The sequence below is a fragment of the Rhinoderma darwinii genome, unplaced genomic scaffold (assembly GCF_050947455.1).
Source record: "Rhinoderma darwinii isolate aRhiDar2 unplaced genomic scaffold, aRhiDar2.hap1 Scaffold_536, whole genome shotgun sequence".
Classification (NCBI taxonomy): Eukaryota; Metazoa; Chordata; class Amphibia; order Anura; family Rhinodermatidae; genus Rhinoderma; species Rhinoderma darwinii.
The window spans coordinates 122,759-135,866 of NW_027464085.1; the positions used below are offsets into that span (position 1 = coordinate 122,759).

Sequence of the window (13,108 nt, forward strand, 5' to 3'; positions counted from 1 at the left end):
AACAAAGCTGTTTTCAATCCAAAAAGGTGGATGCAGACAGGTGATCTTTGGCCTGCTTCGGACCAAAAACCAGGAAAAATCCTCAGCGACTTAGTAGGGCCTCTTGTGAGGGGAGCCTGTCTGGCAGGCGCTATGCAACTCATACTTACCTGGCAGGGGAGATACCATGATCACTAAGGTGGTTCTCCCAGGGTGAGGCTCATCCATTGCACTTCGGGTGTGCTGACCCCTGCGATTTCCCCAAATGCGGGAAACTCGACTGCATAATTTGTGGTAGTGGGGGACTGCGTTCGCGCTTTCCCCTGATTTACTCTGGTGAAAAACAGTGCTTATTATTCAATGCTGACTATTACTAGTCAGAGATACTTGCTAGATCGATCGATCGAGCGAGCCAGCCATCAATTGACCTCTGGGTGGCCAAGAGGATTGGATACTCCTCTCTCCCTTATCAGCTGCCTTTGGTTTTGTGGCTTTCCTATGTGATGCTTTATCTCAATGTTAGTGCAGAGTGTAACGTAAAGTGTAGGACCTGTGCCTTTGCTGTACTATGTTGTGCTACTTTGAGCCTGTTTCAAAGATATTGATTGATTGATTGATTGGGCTGGTTGACGGTATACTGTATGCTTGTGATTTGACCACTGATTGTTAACAAAGCTGTTTTCAATCCAAAAAGGTGGATGCAGACAGGTGATCTTTGGCCTGCTTCGGACCAAAAACCAGGAAAAATCCTCAGCGACTTAGTAGGGCCTCTTGTGAGGGGAGCCTGTCTGGCAGGCGCTATGCAACTCATACTTACCTGGCAGGGGAGATACCATGATCACTAAGGTGGTTCTCCCAGGGTGAGGCTCATCCATTGCACTTCGGGTGTGCTGACCCCTGCGATTTCCCCAAATGCGGGAAACTCGACTGCATAATTTGTGGTAGTGGGGGACTGCGTTCGCGCTTTCCCCTGATTTACTCTGGTGAAAAACAGTGCTTATTATTCAATGCTGACTATTACTAGTCAGAGATACTTGCTAGATCGATCGATCGAGCGAGCCAGCCATCAATTGACCTCTGGGTGGCCAAGAGGATTGGATACTCCTCTCTCCCTTATCAGCTGCCTTTGGTTTTGTGGCTTTCCTATGTGATGCTTTATCTCAATGTTAGTGCAGAGTGTAACGTAAAGTGTAGGACCTGTGCCTTTGCTGTACTATGTTGTGCTACTTTGAGCCTGTGTCAAAGATATTGATTGATTGGGCTGGTTGACGGTATACTGTATGCTTGTGATTTGACCACTGATTGTTAACAAAGCTGCTTTCAATCCAAAAAGGTGGATGCAGACAGGTGATCTTTGGCCTGCTTCGGACCAAAAACCAGGAAAAATCCTCAGCGACTTAGTAGGGCCTCTTGTGAGGGGAGCCTGTCTGGCAGGCGCTATGCAACTCATACTTACCTGGCAGGGGAGATACCATGATCATTAAGGTGGTTCTCCCAGGGTGAGGCTCATCCATTGCACTTCGGGTGTGCTGACCCCTGCGATTTCCCCAAATGCGGGAAACTCGACTGCATAATTTGTGGTAGTGGGGGACTGCGTTCGCGCTTTCCCCTGATTTACTCTGGTGAAAAACAGTGCTTATTATTCAATGCTGACTGTTACTAGTCAGAGGTACTTGTATGCTTGTGATTTAACCACCGATTGTCAACAAAGCTGTTTTTCAATCCAAAATGTGGTACATTATCTCTTTATATTTAGCTGTATACGCAGCCTTTGTCTCCCCCTCGTGGATGAACAACAGTGTGATCAGTGAAGTTTCTTTTTCTGCTGGGCTTCGAGAAGTCAGGGCATGGCGAGCCTTTCCCTAACCTAACCTATCCTTCCTCTCTGTCTCACAGGTGACGGCATGCAAATGTGGGGACTGCTTCATCGGCACGGCAATGCTCTGACCAGAAGCCGCCGCCCCATATGCTAATACCCTGGTTGCTGTGCATCTTGGAAGTGCTTAGACTTGAGCCTGTGTCTTATGGAATTTGGGGTGCCTGCACACCCCTGGCTCCGTACAATGAGGTGCATCCGTTTTTTGGCGCAGTTGGATCCAGACAGGTGATCTTTGGCCTGCTTCGGACCAAAAACCAGGAAAAATCCTCAGCGACTTAGTAGGGCCTCTTGTGAGGGGAGCCTGTCTGGCAGGCGCTATGCAACTCATACTTACCTGGCAGGGGAGATACCATGATCACTAAGGTGGTTCTCCCAGGGTGAGGCTCATCCATTGCACTTCGGGTGTGCTGACCCCTGCGATTTCCCCAAATGCGGGAAACTCGACTGCATAATTTGTGGTAGTGGGGGACTGCGTTCGCGCTTTCCCCTGATTTACTCTGGTGAAAAACAGTGCTTATTAATCAATGCTGACTATTACTAGTCAGAGATACTTGCTAGATCGATCGATCGAGCGAGCCAGCCATCAATTGACCTCTGGGTGGCCAAGAGGATTGGATACTCCTCTCTCCCTTATCAGCTGCCTTTGGTTTTGTGGCTTTCCTATGTGATGCTTTATCTGAATGTTAGTGCAGAGTGTAACGTAAAGTGTAGGACCTGTGCCTTTGCTGTACTATGTTGTGCTACTTTGAGCCTGTTTCAAAGATATTGATTGATTGATTGATTGGGCTGGTTGACGGTATACTGTATGCTTGTGATTTGACCACTGATTGTTAACAAAGCTGTTTTCAATCCAAAAAGGTGGATGCAGACAGGTGATCTTTGGCCTGCTTCGGACCAAAAACCAGGAAAAATCCTCAGCGACTTAGTAGGGCCTCTTGTGAGGGGAGCCTGTCTGGCAGGCGCTATGCAACTCATACTTACCTGGCAGGGGAGATACCATGATCACTAAGGTGGTTCTCCCAGGGTGAGGCTCATCCATTGCACTTCGGGTGTGCTGACCCCTGCGATTTCCCCAAATGCGGGAAACTCGACTGCATAATTTGTGGTAGTGGGGGACTGCGTTCGCGCTTTCCCCTGATTTACTCTGGTGAAAAACAGTGCTTATTATTCAATGCTGACTATTACTAGTCAGAGATACTTGCTAGATCGATCGATCGATCGAGCGAGCCAGCCATCAATTGACCTCTGGGTGGCCAAGAGGATTGGATACTCCTCTCTCCCTTATCAGCTGCCTTTGGTTTTGTGGCTTTCCTATGTGATGCTTTATCTGAATGTTAGTGCAGAGTGTAACGTAAAGTGTAGGACCTGTGCCTTTGCTGTACTATGTTGTGCTACTTTGAGCCTGTTTCAAAGATATTGATTGATTGATTGATTGGGCTGGTTGACGGTATACTGTATGCTTGTGATTTGACCACTGATTGTTAACAAAGCTGTTTTCAATCCAAAAAGGTGGATGCAGACAGGTGATCTTTGGCCTGCTTCGGACCAAAAACCAGGAAAAATCCTCAGCGACTTAGTAGGGCCTCTTGTGAGGGGAGCCTGTCTGGCAGGCGCTATGCAACTCATACTTACCTGGCAGGGGAGATACCATGATCACTAAGGTGGTTCTCCCAGGGTGAGGCTCATCCATTGCACTTCGGGTGTGCTGACCCCTGCGATTTCCCCAAATGCGGGAAACTCGACTGCATAATTTGTGGTAGTGGGGGACTGCGTTCGCGCTTTCCCCTGATTTACTCTGGTGAAAAACAGTGCTTATTATTCAATGCTGACTATTACTAGTCAGAGATACTTGCTAGATCGATCGATCGAGCGAGCCAGCCATCAATTGACCTCTGGGTGGCCAAGAGGATTGGATACTCCTCTCTCCCTTATCAGCTGCCTTTGGTTTTGTGGCTTTCCTATGTGATGCTTTATCTCAATGTTAGTGCAGAGTGTAACGTAAAGTGTAGGACCTGTGCCTTTGCTGTACTATGTTGTGCTACTTTGAGCCTGTGTCAAAGATATTGATTGATTGGGCTGGTTGACGGTATACTGTATGCTTGTGATTTGACCACTGATTGTTAACAAAGCTGCTTTCAATCCAAAAAGGTGGATGCAGACAGGTGATCTTTGGCCTGCTTCGGACCAAAAACCAGGAAAAATCCTCAGCGACTTAGTAGGGCCTCTTGTGAGGGGAGCCTGTCTGGCAGGCGCTATGCAACTCATACTTACCTGGCAGGGGAGATACCATGATCATTAAGGTGGTTCTCCCAGGGTGAGGCTCATCCATTGCACTTCGGGTGTGCTGACCCCTGCGATTTCCCCAAATGCGGGAAACTCGACTGCATAATTTGTGGTAGTGGGGGACTGCGTTCGCGCTTTCCCCTGATTTACTCTGGTGAAAAACAGTGCTTATTATTCAATGCTGACTGTTACTAGTCAGAGGTACTTGTATGCTTGTGATTTAACCACCGATTGTCAACAAAGCTGTTTTTCAATCCAAAATGTGGTACATTATCTCTTTATATTTAGCTGTATACGCAGCCTTTGTCTCCCCCTCGTGGATGAACAACAGTGTGATCAGTGAAGTTTCTTTTTCTGCTGGGCTTCGAGAAGTCAGGGCATGGCGAGCCTTTCCCTAACCTAACCTATCCTTCCTCTCTGTCTCACAGGTGACGGCATGCAAATGTGGGGACTGCTTCATCGGCACGGCAATGCTCTGACCAGAAGCCGCCGCCCCATATGCTAATACCCTGGTTGCTGTGCATCTTGGAAGTGCTTAGACTTGAGCCTGTGTCTTATGGAATTTGGGGTGCCTGCACACCCCTGGCTCCGTACAATGAGGTGCATCCGTTTTTTGGCGCAGTTGGATCCAGACAGGTGATCTTTGGCCTGCTTCGGACCAAAAACCAGGAAAAATCCTCAGCGACTTAGTAGGGCCTCTTGTGAGGGGAGCCTGTCTGGCAGGCGCTATGCAACTCATACTTACCTGGCAGGGGAGATACCATGATCACTAAGGTGGTTCTCCCAGGGTGAGGCTCATCCATTGCACTTCGGGTGTGCTGACCCCTGCGATTTCCCCAAATGCGGGAAACTCGACTGCATAATTTGTGGTAGTGGGGGACTGCGTTCGCGCTTTCCCCTGATTTACTCTGGTGAAAAACAGTGCTTATTAATCAATGCTGACTATTACTAGTCAGAGATACTTGCTAGATCGATCGATCGAGCGAGCCAGCCATCAATTGACCTCTGGGTGGCCAAGAGGATTGGATACTCCTCTCTCCCTTATCAGCTGCCTTTGGTTTTGTGGCTTTCCTATGTGATGCTTTATCTCAATGTTAGTGCAGAGTGTAACGTAAAGTGTAGGACCTGTGCCTTTGCTGTACTATGTTGTGCTACTTTGAGCCTGTGTCAAAGATATTGATTGATTGGGCTGGTTGACGGTATACTGTATGCTTGTGATTTGACCACTGATTGTTAACAAAGCTGCTTTCAATCCAAAAAGGTGGATGCAGACAGGTGATCTTTGGCCTGCTTCGGACCAAAAACCAGGAAAAATCCTCAGCGACTTAGTAGGGCCTCTTGTGAGGGGAGCCTGTCTGGCAGGCGCTATGCAACTCATACTTACCTGGCAGGGGAGATACCATGATCACTAAGGTGGTTCTCCCAGGGTGAGGCTCATCCATTGCACTTCGGGTGTGCTGACCCCTGCGATTTCCCCAAATGCGGGAAACTCGACTGCATAATTTGTGGTAGTGGGGGACTGCGTTCGCGCTTTCCCCTGATTTACTCTGGTGAAAAACAGTGCTTATTATTCAATGCTGACTATTACTAGTCAGAGATACTTGCTAGATCGATCGATCGAGCGAGCCAGCCATCAATTGACCTCTGGGTGGCCAAGAGGATTGGATACTCCTCTCTCCCTTATCAGCTGCCTTTGGTTTTGTGGCTTTCCTATGTGATGCTTTATCTCAATGTTAGTGCAGAGTGTAACGTAAAGTGTAGGACCTGTGCCTTTGCTGTACTATGTTGTGCTACTTTGAGCCTGTGTCAAAGATATTGATTGATTGGGCTGGTTGACGGTATACTGTATGCTTGTGATTTGACCACTGATTGTTAACAAAGCTGCTTTCAATCCAAAAAGGTGGATGCAGACAGGTGATCTTTGGCCTGCTTCGGACCAAAAACCAGGAAAAATCCTCAGCGACTTAGTAGGGCCTCTTGTGAGGGGAGCCTGTCTGGCAGGCGCTATGCAACTCATACTTACCTGGCAGGGGAGATACCATGATCATTAAGGTGGTTCTCCCAGGGTGAGGCTCATCCATTGCACTTCGGGTGTGCTGACCCCTGCGATTTCCCCAAATGCGGGAAACTCGACTGCATAATTTGTGGTAGTGGGGGACTGCGTTTGCGCTTTCCCCTGATTTACTCTGGTGAAAAACAGTGCTTATTATTCAATGCTGACTATTACTAGTCAGAGATACTTGCTAGATCGAGCGAGCCAGCCATCAATTGACCTCTGGGTGGCCAAGAGGATTGGATACTCCTCTCTCCCTTATCAGCTGCCTTTGGTTTTGTGGCTTTCCTATGTGATGCTTTATCTCAATGTTAGTGCAGAGTGTAACGTAAAGTGTAGGACCTGTGCCTTTGCTGTACTATGTTGTGCTACTTTGAGCCTGTTTCAAAGATATTGATTGATTGATTGATTGGGCTGGTTGACGGTATACTGTATGCTTGTGATTTGACCACTGATTGTTAACAAAGCTGTTTTCAATCCAAAAAGGTGGATGCAGACAGGTGATCTTTGGCCTGCTTCGGACCAAAAACCAGGAAAAATCCTCAGCGACTTAGTAGGGCCTCTTGTGAGGGGAGCCTGTCTGGCAGGCGCTATGCAACTCATACTTACCTGGCAGGGGAGATACCATGATCACTAAGGTGGTTCTCCCAGGGTGAGGCTCATCCATTGCACTTCGGGTGTGCTGACCCCTGCGATTTCCCCAAATGCGGGAAACTCGACTGCATAATTTGTGGTAGTGGGGGACTGCGTTCGCGCTTTCCCCTGATTTACTCTGGTGAAAAACAGTGCTTATTATTCAATGCTGACTATTACTAGTCAGAGATACTTGCTAGATCGATCGATCGAGCGAGCCAGCCATCAATTGACCTCTGGGTGGCCAAGAGGATTGGATACTCCTCTCTCCCTTATCAGCTGCCTTTGGTTTTGTGGCTTTCCTATGTGATGCTTTATCTCAATGTTAGTGCAGAGTGTAACGTAAAGTGTAGGACCTGTGCCTTTGCTGTACTATGTTGTGCTACTTTGAGCCTGTGTCAAAGATATTGATTGATTGGGCTGGTTGACGGTATACTGTATGCTTGTGATTTGACCACTGATTGTTAACAAAGCTGCTTTCAATCCAAAAAGGTGGATGCAGACAGGTGATCTTTGGCCTGCTTCGGACCAAAAACCAGGAAAAATCCTCAGCGACTTAGTAGGGCCTCTTGTGAGGGGAGCCTGTCTGGCAGGCGCTATGCAACTCATACTTACCTGGCAGGGGAGATACCATGATCATTAAGGTGGTTCTCCCAGGGTGAGGCTCATCCATTGCACTTCGGGTGTGCTGACCCCTGCGATTTCCCCAAATGCGGGAAACTCGACTGCATAATTTGTGGTAGTGGGGGACTGCGTTTGCGCTTTCCCCTGATTTACTCTGGTGAAAAACAGTGCTTATTATTCAATGCTGACTATTACTAGTCAGAGATACTTGCTAGATCGAGCGAGCCAGCCATCAATTGACCTCTGGGTGGCCAAGAGGATTGGATACTCCTCTCTCCCTTATCAGCTGCCTTTGGTTTTGTGGCTTTCCTATGTGATGCTTTATCTGAATGTTAGTGCAGAGTGTAACGTAAAGTGTAGGACCTGTGCCTTTGCTGTACTATGTTGTGCTACTTTGAGCCTGTTTCAAAGATATTGATTGATTGATTGATTGGGCTGGTTGACGGTATACTGTATGCTTGTGATTTGACCACTGATTGTTAACAAAGCTGTTTTCAATCCAAAAAGGTGGATGCAGACAGGTGATCTTTGGCCTGCTTCGGACCAAAAACCAGGAAAAATCCTCAGCGACTTAGTAGGGCCTCTTGTGAGGGGAGCCTGTCTGGCAGGCGCTATGCAACTCATACTTACCTGGCAGGGGAGATACCATGATCACTAAGGTGGTTCTCCCAGGGTGAGGCTCATCCATTGCACTTCGGGTGTGCTGACCCCTGCGATTTCCCCAAATGCGGGAAACTCGACTGCATAATTTGTGGTAGTGGGGGACTGCGTTCGCGCTTTCCCCTGATTTACTCTGGTGAAAAACAGTGCTTATTATTCAATGCTGACTATTACTAGTCAGAGATACTTGCTAGATCGATCGATCGAGCGAGCCAGCCATCAATTGACCTCTGGGTGGCCAAGAGGATTGGATACTCCTCTCTCCCTTATCAGCTGCCTTTGGTTTTGTGGCTTTCCTATGTGATGCTTTATCTGAATGTTAGTGCAGAGTGTAACGTAAAGTGTAGGACCTGTGCCTTTGCTGTACTATGTTGTGCTACTTTGAGCCTGTTTCAAAGATATTGATTGATTGATTGATTGGGCTGGTTGACGGTATACTGTATGCTTGTGATTTGACCACTGATTGTTAACAAAGCTGTTTTCAATCCAAAAAGGTGGATGCAGACAGGTGATCTTTGGCCTGCTTCGGACCAAAAACCAGGAAAAATCCTCAGCGACTTAGTAGGGCCTCTTGTGAGGGGAGCCTGTCTGGCAGGCGCTATGCAACTCATACTTACCTGGCAGGGGAGATACCATGATCACTAAGGTGGTTCTCCCAGGGTGAGGCTCATCCATTGCACTTCGGGTGTGCTGACCCCTGCGATTTCCCCAAATGCGGGAAACTCGACTGCATAATTTGTGGTAGTGGGGGACTGCGTTCGCGCTTTCCCCTGATTTACTCTGGTGAAAAACAGTGCTTATTATTCAATGCTGACTATTACTAGTCAGAGATACTTGCTAGATCGATCGATCGAGCGAGCCAGCCATCAATTGACCTCTGGGTGGCCAAGAGGATTGGATACTCCTCTCTCCCTTATCAGCTGCCTTTGGTTTTGTGGCTTTCCTATGTGATGCTTTATCTCAATGTTAGTGCAGAGTGTAACGTAAAGTGTAGGACCTGTGCCTTTGCTGTACTATGTTGTGCTACTTTGAGCCTGTGTCAAAGATATTGATTGATTGGGCTGGTTGACGGTATACTGTATGCTTGTGATTTGACCACTGATTGTTAACAAAGCTGCTTTCAATCCAAAAAGGTGGATGCAGACAGGTGATCTTTGGCCTGCTTCGGACCAAAAACCAGGAAAAATCCTCAGCGACTTAGTAGGGCCTCTTGTGAGGGGAGCCTGTCTGGCAGGCGCTATGCAACTCATACTTACCTGGCAGGGGAGATACCATGATCACTAAGGTGGTTCTCCCAGGGTGAGGCTCATCCATTGCACTTCGGGTGTGCTGACCCCTGCGATTTCCCCAAATGCGGGAAACTCGACTGCATAATTTGTGGTAGTGGGGGACTGCGTTCGCGCTTTCCCCTGATTTACTCTGGTGAAAAACAGTGCTTATTATTCAATGCTGACTATTACTAGTCAGAGATACTTGCTAGATCGATCGATCGAGCGAGCCAGCCATCAATTGACCTCTGGGTGGCCAAGAGGATTGGATACTCCTCTCTCCCTTATCAGCTGCCTTTGGTTTTGTGGCTTTCCTATGTGATGCTTTATCTCAATGTTAGTGCAGAGTGTAACGTAAAGTGTAGGACCTGTGCCTTTGCTGTACTATGTTGTGCTACTTTGAGCCTGTGTCAAAGATATTGATTGATTGGGCTGGTTGACGGTATACTGTATGCTTGTGATTTGACCACTGATTGTTAACAAAGCTGCTTTCAATCCAAAAAGGTGGATGCAGACAGGTGATCTTTGGCCTGCTTCGGACCAAAAACCAGGAAAAATCCTCAGCGACTTAGTAGGGCCTCTTGTGAGGGGAGCCTGTCTGGCAGGCGCTATGCAACTCATACTTACCTGGCAGGGGAGATACCATGATCATTAAGGTGGTTCTCCCAGGGTGAGGCTCATCCATTGCACTTCGGGTGTGCTGACCCCTGCGATTTCCCCAAATGCGGGAAACTCGACTGCATAATTTGTGGTAGTGGGGGACTGCGTTTGCGCTTTCCCCTGATTTACTCTGGTGAAAAACAGTGCTTATTATTCAATGCTGACTATTACTAGTCAGAGATACTTGCTAGATCGAGCGAGCCAGCCATCAATTGACCTCTGGGTGGCCAAGAGGATTGGATACTCCTCTCTCCCTTATCAGCTGCCTTTGGTTTTGTGGCTTTCCTATGTGATGCTTTATCTCAATGTTAGTGCAGAGTGTAACGTAAAGTGTAGGACCTGTGCCTTTGCTGTACTATGTTGTGCTACTTTGAGCCTGTTTCAAAGATATTGATTGATTGATTGATTGGGCTGGTTGACGGTATACTGTATGCTTGTGATTTGACCACTGATTGTTAACAAAGCTGTTTTCAATCCAAAAAGGTGGATGCAGACAGGTGATCTTTGGCCTGCTTCGGACCAAAAACCAGGAAAAATCCTCAGCGACTTAGTAGGGCCTCTTGTGAGGGGAGCCTGTCTGGCAGGCGCTATGCAACTCATACTTACCTGGCAGGGGAGATACCATGATCACTAAGGTGGTTCTCCCAGGGTGAGGCTCATCCATTGCACTTCGGGTGTGCTGACCCCTGCGATTTCCCCAAATGCGGGAAACTCGACTGCATAATTTGTGGTAGTGGGGGACTGCGTTCGCGCTTTCCCCTGATTTACTCTGGTGAAAAACAGTGCTTATTATTCAATGCTGACTATTACTAGTCAGAGATACTTGCTAGATCGATCGATCGAGCGAGCCAGCCATCAATTGACCTCTGGGTGGCCAAGAGGATTGGATACTCCTCTCTCCCTTATCAGCTGCCTTTGGTTTTGTGGCTTTCCTATGTGATGCTTTATCTCAATGTTAGTGCAGAGTGTAACGTAAAGTGTAGGACCTGTGCCTTTGCTGTACTATGTTGTGCTACTTTGAGCCTGTGTCAAAGATATTGATTGATTGGGCTGGTTGACGGTATACTGTATGCTTGTGATTTGACCACTGATTGTTAACAAAGCTGCTTTCAATCCAAAAAGGTGGATGCAGACAGGTGATCTTTGGCCTGCTTCGGACCAAAAACCAGGAAAAATCCTCAGCGACTTAGTAGGGCCTCTTGTGAGGGGAGCCTGTCTGGCAGGCGCTATGCAACTCATACTTACCTGGCAGGGGAGATACCATGATCATTAAGGTGGTTCTCCCAGGGTGAGGCTCATCCATTGCACTTCGGGTGTGCTGACCCCTGCGATTTCCCCAAATGCGGGAAACTCGACTGCATAATTTGTGGTAGTGGGGGACTGCGTTTGCGCTTTCCCCTGATTTACTCTGGTGAAAAACAGTGCTTATTATTCAATGCTGACTATTACTAGTCAGAGATACTTGCTAGATCGAGCGAGCCAGCCATCAATTGACCTCTGGGTGGCCAAGAGGATTGGATACTCCTCTCTCCCTTATCAGCTGCCTTTGGTTTTGTGGCTTTCCTATGTGATGCTTTATCTGAATGTTAGTGCAGAGTGTAACGTAAAGTGTAGGACCTGTGCCTTTGCTGTACTATGTTGTGCTACTTTGAGCCTGTTTCAAAGATATTGATTGATTGATTGATTGGGCTGGTTGACGGTATACTGTATGCTTGTGATTTGACCACTGATTGTTAACAAAGCTGTTTTCAATCCAAAAAGGTGGATGCAGACAGGTGATCTTTGGCCTGCTTCGGACCAAAAACCAGGAAAAATCCTCAGCGACTTAGTAGGGCCTCTTGTGAGGGGAGCCTGTCTGGCAGGCGCTATGCAACTCATACTTACCTGGCAGGGGAGATACCATGATCACTAAGGTGGTTCTCCCAGGGTGAGGCTCATCCATTGCACTTCGGGTGTGCTGACCCCTGCGATTTCCCCAAATGCGGGAAACTCGACTGCATAATTTGTGGTAGTGGGGGACTGCGTTCGCGCTTTCCCCTGATTTACTCTGGTGAAAAACAGTGCTTATTATTCAATGCTGACTATTACTAGTCAGAGATACTTGCTAGATCGATCGATCGAGCGAGCCAGCCATCAATTGACCTCTGGGTGGCCAAGAGGATTGGATACTCCTCTCTCCCTTATCAGCTGCCTTTGGTTTTGTGGCTTTCCTATGTGATGCTTTATCTGAATGTTAGTGCAGAGTGTAACGTAAAGTGTAGGACCTGTGCCTTTGCTGTACTATGTTGTGCTACTTTGAGCCTGTTTCAAAGATATTGATTGATTGATTGATTGGGCTGGTTGACGGTATACTGTATGCTTGTGATTTGACCACTGATTGTTAACAAAGCTGTTTTCAATCCAAAAAGGTGGATGCAGACAGGTGATCTTTGGCCTGCTTCGGACCAAAAACCAGGAAAAATCCTCAGCGACTTAGTAGGGCCTCTTGTGAGGGGAGCCTGTCTGGCAGGCGCTATGCAACTCATACTTACCTGGCAGGGGAGATACCATGATCACTAAGGTGGTTCTCCCAGGGTGAGGCTCATCCATTGCACTTCGGGTGTGCTGACCCCTGCGATTTCCCCAAATGCGGGAAACTCGACTGCATAATTTGTGGTAGTGGGGGACTGCGTTCGCGCTTTCCCCTGATTTACTCTGGTGAAAAACAGTGCTTATTATTCAATGCTGACTATTACTAGTCAGAGATACTTGCTAGATCGATCGATCGAGCGAGCCAGCCATCAATTGACCTCTGGGTGGCCAAGAGGATTGGATACTCCTCTCTCCCTTATCAGCTGCCTTTGGTTTTGTGGCTTTCCTATGTGATGCTTTATCTCAATGTTAGTGCAGAGTGTAACGTAAAGTGTAGGACCTGTGCCTTTGCTGTACTATGTTGTGCTACTTTGAGCCTGTGTCAAAGATATTGATTGATTGGGCTGGTTGACGGTATACTGTATGCTTGTGATTTGACCACTGATTGTTAACAAAGCTGCTTTCAATCCAAAAAGGTGGATGCAGACAGGTGATCTT

At 47.6% G+C, this 13,108-nt stretch overlaps 20 non-coding genes across 20 annotated transcripts; all 20 read left to right on the forward strand.

Annotated features, from left to right (window-relative positions):
* The first annotated feature begins 141 nt into the window (after positions 1-141).
* On the forward strand, positions 142-305 carry LOC142722584 (U1 spliceosomal RNA). Its single transcript, XR_012874874.1, has one exon. It is a non-coding gene; the product is annotated as a U1 spliceosomal RNA (small nuclear RNA).
* Positions 306-788: 483 nt separating this feature from the next.
* Positions 789-952, forward strand: LOC142722585 (U1 spliceosomal RNA). The gene has a single exon (XR_012874875.1). It is a non-coding gene; the product is annotated as a U1 spliceosomal RNA (small nuclear RNA).
* A 475-nt stretch (positions 953-1,427) lies between these two features.
* Positions 1,428-1,591, forward strand: LOC142722876 (U1 spliceosomal RNA). Its single transcript, XR_012875161.1, has one exon. It is a non-coding gene; the product is annotated as a U1 spliceosomal RNA (small nuclear RNA).
* Positions 1,592-2,184: 593 nt separating this feature from the next.
* LOC142722586 (U1 spliceosomal RNA) lies at positions 2,185-2,348 on the forward strand. The gene has a single exon (XR_012874876.1). It is a non-coding gene; the product is annotated as a U1 spliceosomal RNA (small nuclear RNA).
* Positions 2,349-2,831: 483 nt separating this feature from the next.
* On the forward strand, positions 2,832-2,995 carry LOC142722589 (U1 spliceosomal RNA). The gene has a single exon (XR_012874878.1). It is a non-coding gene; the product is annotated as a U1 spliceosomal RNA (small nuclear RNA).
* Positions 2,996-3,482: 487 nt separating this feature from the next.
* Positions 3,483-3,646, forward strand: LOC142722590 (U1 spliceosomal RNA). Its single transcript, XR_012874879.1, has one exon. It is a non-coding gene; the product is annotated as a U1 spliceosomal RNA (small nuclear RNA).
* A 475-nt stretch (positions 3,647-4,121) lies between these two features.
* Positions 4,122-4,285, forward strand: LOC142722392 (U1 spliceosomal RNA). The gene has a single exon (XR_012874692.1). It is a non-coding gene; the product is annotated as a U1 spliceosomal RNA (small nuclear RNA).
* A 593-nt stretch (positions 4,286-4,878) lies between these two features.
* LOC142722591 (U1 spliceosomal RNA) lies at positions 4,879-5,042 on the forward strand. Its single transcript, XR_012874880.1, has one exon. It is a non-coding gene; the product is annotated as a U1 spliceosomal RNA (small nuclear RNA).
* A 475-nt stretch (positions 5,043-5,517) lies between these two features.
* On the forward strand, positions 5,518-5,681 carry LOC142722592 (U1 spliceosomal RNA). Its single transcript, XR_012874881.1, has one exon. It is a non-coding gene; the product is annotated as a U1 spliceosomal RNA (small nuclear RNA).
* A 475-nt stretch (positions 5,682-6,156) lies between these two features.
* On the forward strand, positions 6,157-6,320 carry LOC142722775 (U1 spliceosomal RNA). Its single transcript, XR_012875062.1, has one exon. It is a non-coding gene; the product is annotated as a U1 spliceosomal RNA (small nuclear RNA).
* A 475-nt stretch (positions 6,321-6,795) lies between these two features.
* LOC142722593 (U1 spliceosomal RNA) lies at positions 6,796-6,959 on the forward strand. The gene has a single exon (XR_012874882.1). It is a non-coding gene; the product is annotated as a U1 spliceosomal RNA (small nuclear RNA).
* Positions 6,960-7,434: 475 nt separating this feature from the next.
* LOC142722777 (U1 spliceosomal RNA) lies at positions 7,435-7,598 on the forward strand. The gene has a single exon (XR_012875063.1). It is a non-coding gene; the product is annotated as a U1 spliceosomal RNA (small nuclear RNA).
* Positions 7,599-8,073: 475 nt separating this feature from the next.
* On the forward strand, positions 8,074-8,237 carry LOC142722594 (U1 spliceosomal RNA). The gene has a single exon (XR_012874883.1). It is a non-coding gene; the product is annotated as a U1 spliceosomal RNA (small nuclear RNA).
* A 483-nt stretch (positions 8,238-8,720) lies between these two features.
* Positions 8,721-8,884, forward strand: LOC142722595 (U1 spliceosomal RNA). The gene has a single exon (XR_012874884.1). It is a non-coding gene; the product is annotated as a U1 spliceosomal RNA (small nuclear RNA).
* A 475-nt stretch (positions 8,885-9,359) lies between these two features.
* On the forward strand, positions 9,360-9,523 carry LOC142722596 (U1 spliceosomal RNA). Its single transcript, XR_012874885.1, has one exon. It is a non-coding gene; the product is annotated as a U1 spliceosomal RNA (small nuclear RNA).
* A 475-nt stretch (positions 9,524-9,998) lies between these two features.
* On the forward strand, positions 9,999-10,162 carry LOC142722778 (U1 spliceosomal RNA). Its single transcript, XR_012875064.1, has one exon. It is a non-coding gene; the product is annotated as a U1 spliceosomal RNA (small nuclear RNA).
* Positions 10,163-10,637: 475 nt separating this feature from the next.
* Positions 10,638-10,801, forward strand: LOC142722597 (U1 spliceosomal RNA). The gene has a single exon (XR_012874886.1). It is a non-coding gene; the product is annotated as a U1 spliceosomal RNA (small nuclear RNA).
* A 475-nt stretch (positions 10,802-11,276) lies between these two features.
* On the forward strand, positions 11,277-11,440 carry LOC142722779 (U1 spliceosomal RNA). Its single transcript, XR_012875065.1, has one exon. It is a non-coding gene; the product is annotated as a U1 spliceosomal RNA (small nuclear RNA).
* Positions 11,441-11,915: 475 nt separating this feature from the next.
* Positions 11,916-12,079, forward strand: LOC142722598 (U1 spliceosomal RNA). The gene has a single exon (XR_012874887.1). It is a non-coding gene; the product is annotated as a U1 spliceosomal RNA (small nuclear RNA).
* A 483-nt stretch (positions 12,080-12,562) lies between these two features.
* LOC142722601 (U1 spliceosomal RNA) lies at positions 12,563-12,726 on the forward strand. The gene has a single exon (XR_012874889.1). It is a non-coding gene; the product is annotated as a U1 spliceosomal RNA (small nuclear RNA).
* The last annotated feature ends 382 nt before the right edge of the window (positions 12,727-13,108 follow it).